Consider the following 8,514-nt stretch of genomic DNA (forward strand, 5'->3'; position numbering starts at 1 on the left):
CACACACACACACACACACACACACACACACACACACACACACACACCCTGGGTTTGATGTATAGATGGAAACTAAAACCAAAAGCTGTTAATTTAAAACTCATTTTAAACATGAACACAGTCGAGGTCACCACATCACCGAGAACGTCCTACTTGTTTAAACTGACAGCAAAGACCCTCTTATTCCTTTAACATTCAAACACAACAGCAACAATAAATAAACACACAAACATACACAAAGCAATGTAATTCAAAAGTGCATCACTTACAAACACACACAGATCACTCCAGCTGATTTGCTGCAGTGACTGCATCACGTCTGTAATAAAAGAAATAAATCCATTAAAATCACCTAAAACATATACAGTATATTTGTGAATATGTGTACATAGTTTTTTTTATAATTTATTCCTTCTTCATCTAATTTCTCATTTGTTTCTCATCATTTTGTTCTCATGTGAGATGTTCTGATACAAAACCAAATTTCTCCCAAGTTATTATGAATTCAGGTTTTATTTGATAAAATGTTCTTAACATTTCTTCACAGAAGTCTGGCTTTATGGTCTTTTATCATTGTTTACACACTATCATGATAGTTTTTTAGCAGTTGAATCTGACCCCAGCCCAGATTTGCACAACTTCATGAAAAATCCAGAAAAACAGCAAAAATTAAATTAAAAAAATTGGGCTTTTATTCTGAATATAAGTCCAATTGTTTTGTTTTGATCTTTTACCTTTTTTTTCTTTCTTTTTTGATTGATCATGACTTGGGTGGTGAATTTTCACCAGCAACTTATAATGGAAAATATGAGCTTCACACTTTGTTTTCACAACCCATTAAAGATGTCGACTTTACAAATGGCCACATCTGTGGAGCAACTGTTAAACACATGCAGCTGGGTGGAGAGATGATGTGTAGATTTGATTTTTAATGTATTATATATATAGTTTATTTTATTTTATTTTACTTTTTTACGTTTTCCCGCTTCTGTCATTGTGTTCACCATGACAAATATTTATAACAGTACAAACAAAAACCTACGGTAGTGAGAAAACTGGAAGTTTTGTTCAGACATCCTTATTTAACTATAAATAGTAATAAATAAATCCAGTCTTTCCATCATCAGTCTGCATTTGTTTCATGTAGCTCTGCTTAGTGAAGTTTGTTTTTAACTTTTCCAAGACAATAGAAAATTAAAAGTTGTAAAAGTGTTTTCGGTTCAGAATATAAATGCTTCAAAGAATTTAGTGAACAATGTGTTGCAACTATATATAATAGAGAAGGAGTTAATTTGTTTAAGAGGGGTTCAGGAACCCCTCTTAAACAAATTAACAAATTTTATTGCAAGCTTGATAATTAACCTTAAATGAATATATATTTTTTAATTAAAGAATTTTGATTTTGAAAGACCTGGGATGTTCTGCTGATTGTGTGTGTTTGAACTAACTGTGTAGTATTATGAAAAAAAGGGAGCTCAGTTTTCAAAATTTAGTCTTAAGCCATCATGAAAGCTGTTTTATGGTTTATAACATAAGCAGAGATTTATAACAATCACAGGTTATAATGTGTGTGAGTGTAAATCTGTTTTTGTGCTATGTACATTTATTTAAAGGGAGTTTTGTATTTATTATTTAGTTCATTCAGCACACAACAACAGTGATTTAAAGCACACATTATCTCACAACAAAGAAAAAAGGAGTTCATTTGAAACATTGAGCAGATTCAGCTGCTGCTCCTCTGCTGCAGCTCCCTGCCTTCAGCTGAACAGTCAGCCATTTTCTGCCAGGCTGCAGAGGAGCCTCGCAGAGGCACAAAGAACCTGCTTCACCGTGAAAAACAAGCTCCTCGTCCTGCAAGCAGACGTGCAAAGGAGCACGTGGGGAACAGCTTCACTGAAAACAGTTTCTGAACATCACTCAGGGATTCTTCAACAGAAGCTGAGCATTCACTTCAAAATGGCCGACCTCCATCTTTACACACCTATCTGTCTTTTTTTTTTTTTTTACCTTTTAATAAAAGCTGGTGATTAAAATTACAGGGAGCTCTGCTACTAATTTGCATTTTTTATTATTTGCAAGAGTTGTAACAATTTAACGTAAAGGAAAAATCCAGATGGCACCTGCAGGACACAGCGTCTATTCACGAGTTCAGAAGTGGGTCAGTTTGGAAGTTAAAAAAAAAGTTCAAGTTCAATTTTTTTTTTTTATATAGCACCAAGTCACAACATACGTTGTCACAGGGCACTGTACATAAAAAGAATAATCTAAAGAAGAAATAAATAAATAAATAAATAAATAAAACATTGTTCATTATGTGAGATCTAAATTTACACTAAGATTATTTTGACCACAGACACAAAGTCTTCTACTTAAATTTAAATACTGACCTGCAAGATGTAAAGCTTTTCTTTACTGTGATTCAGCAATGGGTTAACGGCTTTTAAAAATACTATAAAAATCCACTCATTAAAGTTATAATAACTAAATTATTGCACAAAAATGGAAGGAGCTCTGCAGGGGAGAAAAAACATCACTTTTGACAGGTATAAATTAAAGGCCTAGTTTTCCTTGAGCAAATCACCCCGCCAGAACTTTAAAATCTTATGATAAAAAACAACTATCTAGGCTCAAGTTTGCTCCAAACGTTAATCGGTTAGATTTCATTAAAGCCTGTTAAGGGCTTTGTGAATTATTTTGCTAACAGACATGATTGACTCAGAGTTTAGTTCAACATTTTAAACATTTTGCATCACTCAGAATAAGTGTTGGGCATGACTTCACCAATCGAACAGAGTTATGGTTTAATATCAGTAAAATGAACGGAGGTATAGCTCTGTTTGGTTTTAAGGTGTGGAAGCCACCTTGAGGTGAGTTGACTGTGAAAAACAATCGGCTGTAGATGCACATCCAGTGATTATTTTCTGAACGTTTCACTAAAATCCATCTTGTGGTTCATGAAATATTTTGCTAACAGGCAAAGCAACACATCACACAGACACGAGCAATGTCGCTATATGTTCAGTGGTGAGCACTAATACTAATAACAAAAGGAAAACATGCTGAATAATGTATTATTTGGTGTTTATTTTTGTTCACTTCTGAAAATTCAAACCAAAAACAATCCTGACAAAATTTGACTCATTTATGAAAGAAACACAAATGTTCCGAGAGGAGAAGGTTCTCCAGCCATCTATTTTCTCTTTTTGTTTTTTAATGAATGAATTATTTAATGAATGAATTCCTCCAGACTTTCTGGGTGGAGTTTTTATTCTTTCCTTCCACAGAGACATGCATGTTAGATTAATTAGAAACTCCAGATTGTTCCGATGTGTGAGTGAGAGTGTGAATAGTTGTTTGTCTCATTTGTGGTCATGCGTGCCTGTGATAGATGTGTGCCCTGTCCCGGGCGTATAGGGACGAGCCAGAAAGGAAAACGTGAATGAATGGATGGATGGATGAATTAGTAAATGAACAGTTAAAACAATGCGCAGCTAAATTCACATGCAGATTAAACTCCCTCCCCTCCCAATGGAGAGTCGTTAGGCTGTAGCCCCCTCTCTATGGGCTCATGGACTCAGCGTCCGATAAATGTGTCTTCATTTTCAGTTTCGCACAATTGATTTTGTCATGGACTGCTGACTGTGGCTTGGCTGAGCCAAAAAAAAAAACCCAAAAAAAACCTGAAACTTGAAAACTCCTCCTGGAGAGGCGCAAACCTTTTTTAAACAGGCCACTCACGATTACACAAACACTTGTACACAGTGTCGCGATAAAACCACAACAGCTGAATCTGCTCGCTGAGGATCTGTCCACAACCACGCCCACAGACTGAGGGACACTTGGCCTTGGAGACACACCTGAGCAGAACAGACATGAACCGATTAGTGTAATGATGGGTCCAGTTGAAGTCACTCTGTCGTTTCCAGCTTGTCAGAAAGAAGCGTTTCTATTTCTTGCTCTGACGGAATAATGCAATAATGACAACAATAATGCTGCACACGGCATTTTGATTTTTACAAACATATCTCCTAATAATCGCTGTAAAATACAAGTGACTTAATGTAAACAAGACTAAGCTGTGACAAACAGTAAAAGTTATGGAGTTCCATTTGTGCCGAAAATATGTTGTTGAGCCTTTGTCCATGTTCTTATACCTTGTGTTGACACATAACGTCGTTTTGTTCTGTCTATAGTTATGTTGTTAGATCATGTTGTTGAATACGTTGCCTCTTTAAGTAGTTTTCATTTGCTTTTACAACCTGTCACGTCGGCTCTTTTTGCTGACACGTTATGCTGTTACAACCTGTTGTCTGCATCTTATCGTCAAGACTTTCACTCGCTGCTGATGCGAGGAGCAGCCATGTTGAAACAATGAGGTCACGGGTTGCATCGAGTTCCCGACTCGAAATAACGACGTTAATTAATTCTAGTTGATATTTCCGACTCGGAAGTCCGAAATTTCGACTTCAGAGTAGAACTGGAACGCAGCATGAGACTTGACAATCAGGCTTTTGTTTGCCTGGTTCACAAAAGATGTTTTGGTCACGTGTATTAGAGGGAAGCTGGTATCAAGCTTAAATCTTTACTGTAGGTTTAAGAAAAGTGAAATCTGAGCTAAAACCTGTTTGAAGTATTTTTTTTGTTCTTTTTTATAAATGGCTTTCTGTAATCTTCTCTCAAACCATCCGTCCTTTCTGTCCAAAACAATAAAACTTTAGTCCTCAAAAGAGTCATTTATCTTTGAGGTGTGGGACAACCAAGTCTTGTTTAGAGCTGCTCTGTGTTGAGCCATGTGTCTGTAGAGCTTGTTTAGTTTTTTTAATATAGAGGTCTGAACATTCCTCACGTAGGGACTTCTGTAGTATGGACCAGCCTTTGTCTGAAGGTCCTGCTGGGTCTAAAATGCATCAGGAAATCTGAGTTTCTCCGCTATATTTTGACACCTTTCTTAAAGAATCACCATGCCTTTATTTTCTTGTTCTTTCCAAGTTTGTCAGAAATCTACACTTTTGGTCAAGTTTTATGTATTTCCTGAAAAACTTGGGGAAAAAGTAGACAGGTGATTATTTTAAGAAGGTGTCAATAGAGAACGTCAATGTTTTTTTTCCCTCTGTGTTCGATTCTGTGCCGTTTTCTAGATTTCAGTACTGACTTGAACTAAGCCCAGTTATTTCTTTGAAAAATCTTCATAAATTAAGGCACAATTGATGAGTTTATGATGTTTTATTTAAATGTACAGTCTACTTTTCCAGATCTATATTTAGGACTTCAAACTTTCTCATTGCTTTGTTTGTTGTTAACCAATGAGGGTGATTAAATGTGATAATCTAAATATTGTTGAGTCAGTTGATCTGTAATGAAAAAAAAGTATTAAAGTCAGATACAAGTTTTTCCTTCCTCATCTTATCTTCTACAAAACAAGATAACAAAAGGAAACAAGTGAATAAAAACGATTTTATTTTGTAGGGAACCAGAAGTGAACAGTCTGAGTAGAAGGAACTAAGTGGAGGTTAGTTTTTGATCATCTGGAGTGTTCTTACTTCTTTTCTTTCACAGATTTCCAGGAGTCCGGGTAAGGTAAGTGTAACAGGTACTCAGACGGATTTAACAGACAGGTGAGCTAATTTCTCCTCGTTTTGTTTGGGAGGGGGAGTCCAGATCACGGAGCTTGGAGGACGAAGGCAAAACACTTGGAGGAATCTACGAGGAGCACAAATAAGTTTGAATAAACATAGAAGCAACAGGTAAAAAAACTGAGATTTCTCAGGATGCTGGAGATGAATTTCACCGAGTGGCGTTAGCAGTCCAGCGAGGGCCGGTGGCTCAACTCAACGCAGAATAGCCATAGTTATCTGGTGGAATAAAACCTGAAATGGACAGGAGGAAGACCGGAACATGCTGCCTAAATCTGGATGCATTCTTTGTGAGAGAAGTGAAGAAATCTGTTCTCTCTGACGCAGCTGCAAGACTAAAATGACATCATTTTGTTCACGTAGAAGTTCCAGTAATTAACTCAAGATCTGTGCAGAACTTTAGGGCTGGGGTTTGCGTCAACTATTGTGTGATTGGCTAGAAATATATAGTGGGAGTGGTTAACGTGATAACATTGTTCCACGAGCTGCTCAGGAACCAGTGTTGCCGCGACACATTGCTCTGAGCTAGCGTCAGTGTCCAGTATTAGCAGTGTGACCGTCAGTCTCTCCAGGGCGGGCAGGTGTGTCTGCTGAAAGGACAGCAGGACTCGTCTAAACAACATCCTGAAATAGCATCAGCAATGAAGTCTCTGTCTTGGAGTATAATACGTCCCTGCAGAAAAGGACGTCACTCAGCTGCGTCACAGAGAGCAGTTTTCTCCACTTCCTGCGGAGAATAAATCCAGTTTGACGCTTCATAGGGTGAAAAGAAACTCTTCAACCTTTCAGCTCATCAAACTCTCTCAAAACAAACTGTGCAAAAACCAAAGTGCAGAAATATGTTTAAAAAATCTTTTCCTGGAAAAGAAATTATCCTGTAATTACTAGAATTTCGACTGAAAGCGGTCTGATATTTGCAACAACACTCAGTATAACTTGAGCTACCCTTTCAGATAAACTCTAAATGGCTTTGAAATGTTTGCTCTGGGAGTTGTTTTGGAGCAGATTCAAAACGTTACCAGGGCCGCTTTCTTCCACCTAATATCACTAGAATAATAATGTCTTGTGATGCATTCATCACGTCTTGGCTGGTCCAATTCTTCTTTATCTGGGTGTCCAAGACCCCTCTTTAAAACGGCTTCAGTTGATTTAAAATGCTGCTGCTAGATTTCTGATGAAAGTTGGAAGGAGGGGTCATATTTCTCCAGTTTTAGACTGCAGGTTTACTTATGGTTTCTATAGTAAAACAGGAGGCAGAGCTTTTAGTTATCATTATCATTTTTTCTGGAACCCGTTTCCTGTTTCTGTCCAGAAACTGTTGAAAGTCTGTAATCCAATCCTTCCTGATAAATCCTATAGTTAGGTTGAGTTTCCTGAGTTTTGGTCTCAGACTGGAGGACAAACTGAACACTCTCCTCACTCTGCTGCCTTTAATCTCTTTATGTTCTACATAATTAACATTCTTCCTGTTTATAGAGAACTGAGTTTCCCAAATAATTTGTTTCTACTTTTCTGTCAAATGGTATTTGTATTTTCTTCATAATAATTTAATTCATGTTCTTTTAAGGTTTAAATATGTGCATGTTTTAAAAAAAACTGGTTTCAGATGGAGCTGGGCTGTCCTGTTACAAAGCACCATGTTCTCTGTGAACAAAGAAAACTTTTAACATTTTTTGAACAAGAATAAAATATTTTTTTGTGATTTATAACAGGGAGTTTATAATTAAATGTGAGCTGAAAACTGTTTTTCACATGATTATTTTCCTGACTGAGCGGTAATTTTCACATCTGTAATGTATTTCACCTCTTTACCAAGAACCTGGGTTGAATTAAATTAATTTTAATTAAATATATCAGTTGTCTCAGTTTGGGTTATTTTCTTAAAACATCATACGATGAAGAGTGAACACAGTGAATGAGCAACTTAAACACATAATATGATCTTTTAAAGAGAAATAATAAATAATCACACACATTTTGCTCATGTTTTCTAAGAATGCTCAACAATGATCCAGAATCGTGTGACAAAAACTAAAATAAACATTAAAACAAAGTTATAAATAACTAGTTTATCTTTTCACCTGTCCTATAAAATATGCATTTGTTCTATCTAAATTTATCTGAACAGATATTTAACAGAACAGAATTTATTTTAAAAAGGTTTTCGTATTTTATCAAATATTTTTGAAGTTTTACACCAAGATGTTAAAAATGATAAAGAAAAAAAAGAAAGAAAAGAAGAAAAGAGAAACTAAATTTGGATGTGGAATATTTTAAAATTTCTTATTTACAAACCACAAAAATAACTTGGAACTGAAAAACAAAATCATCTTGTAATTACAAGAGTGGTCCGATTTTTGCAGCAACACTCATAATTTGAGCCGCTCCTCTCCTGCAGCAAAAACTCTAAATGCCTTTGAAATGTTTTCTCATGTGCTTACCAGCTCCGAGCTCGATTAGGGTTTCATACAGGTTTAAGAGAAAAACTGGGAAAAGATGAAAAACAATAAAAAAAAAACCTTGGGTTTTGGTTTTTAGGTGAACTTTTTTCTCTCTCCATTCTGAACTTTAAGGTTTATTTTTCAAACTAATTCTTGACATGTTACAATAATTTCTACGGAAAAAAAATCACTTTAAAGGAAGTTGACAGAACTGTTTTGACCCATGTAGGAATCAGACTGAATGTTAAAATGTTTTACAGAATATTCTGATCTAAAATACAGTTTGGATTGGTTTTAGTTTCCTAAGCCGCCCCTTAGTTGTATGTTAGTTGTGTTTTTTTTCTCCCATACATGAATTTACTTAAATCATTTTAAGATTAATAAGGTTACAAGTTGTGAGGAAATGATTGCCTGATCTGTGGTTACCTATTTATTTATTG

At 35.8% G+C, this 8,514-nt stretch overlaps 1 long non-coding RNA gene across 2 annotated transcripts in view; it reads right to left on the bottom strand.

The window, feature by feature from the left end:
- Positions 1 to 8,514, bottom strand: part of LOC106529597 (uncharacterized) — a 40,858-nt gene that overhangs the window by 9,038 nt on the left and 23,306 nt on the right. Inside the window, exon 4 of one of the 2 annotated variants that reach the window (XR_001311655.1) lies at positions 270 to 319. The exons of the other annotated variant lie outside the window; for it this stretch is intronic. This is a non-coding gene — a long non-coding RNA (uncharacterized LOC106529597). The remainder of the gene's footprint in view (positions 1 to 269; positions 320 to 8,514) is intronic. 2 annotated transcript variants of the gene reach the window in all.

This window comes from Austrofundulus limnaeus, unplaced genomic scaffold, assembly GCF_001266775.1.
Source record: "Austrofundulus limnaeus strain Quisiro unplaced genomic scaffold, Austrofundulus_limnaeus-1.0 Scaffold454, whole genome shotgun sequence".
Taxonomy (NCBI): Eukaryota; Metazoa; Chordata; class Actinopteri; order Cyprinodontiformes; family Rivulidae; genus Austrofundulus; species Austrofundulus limnaeus.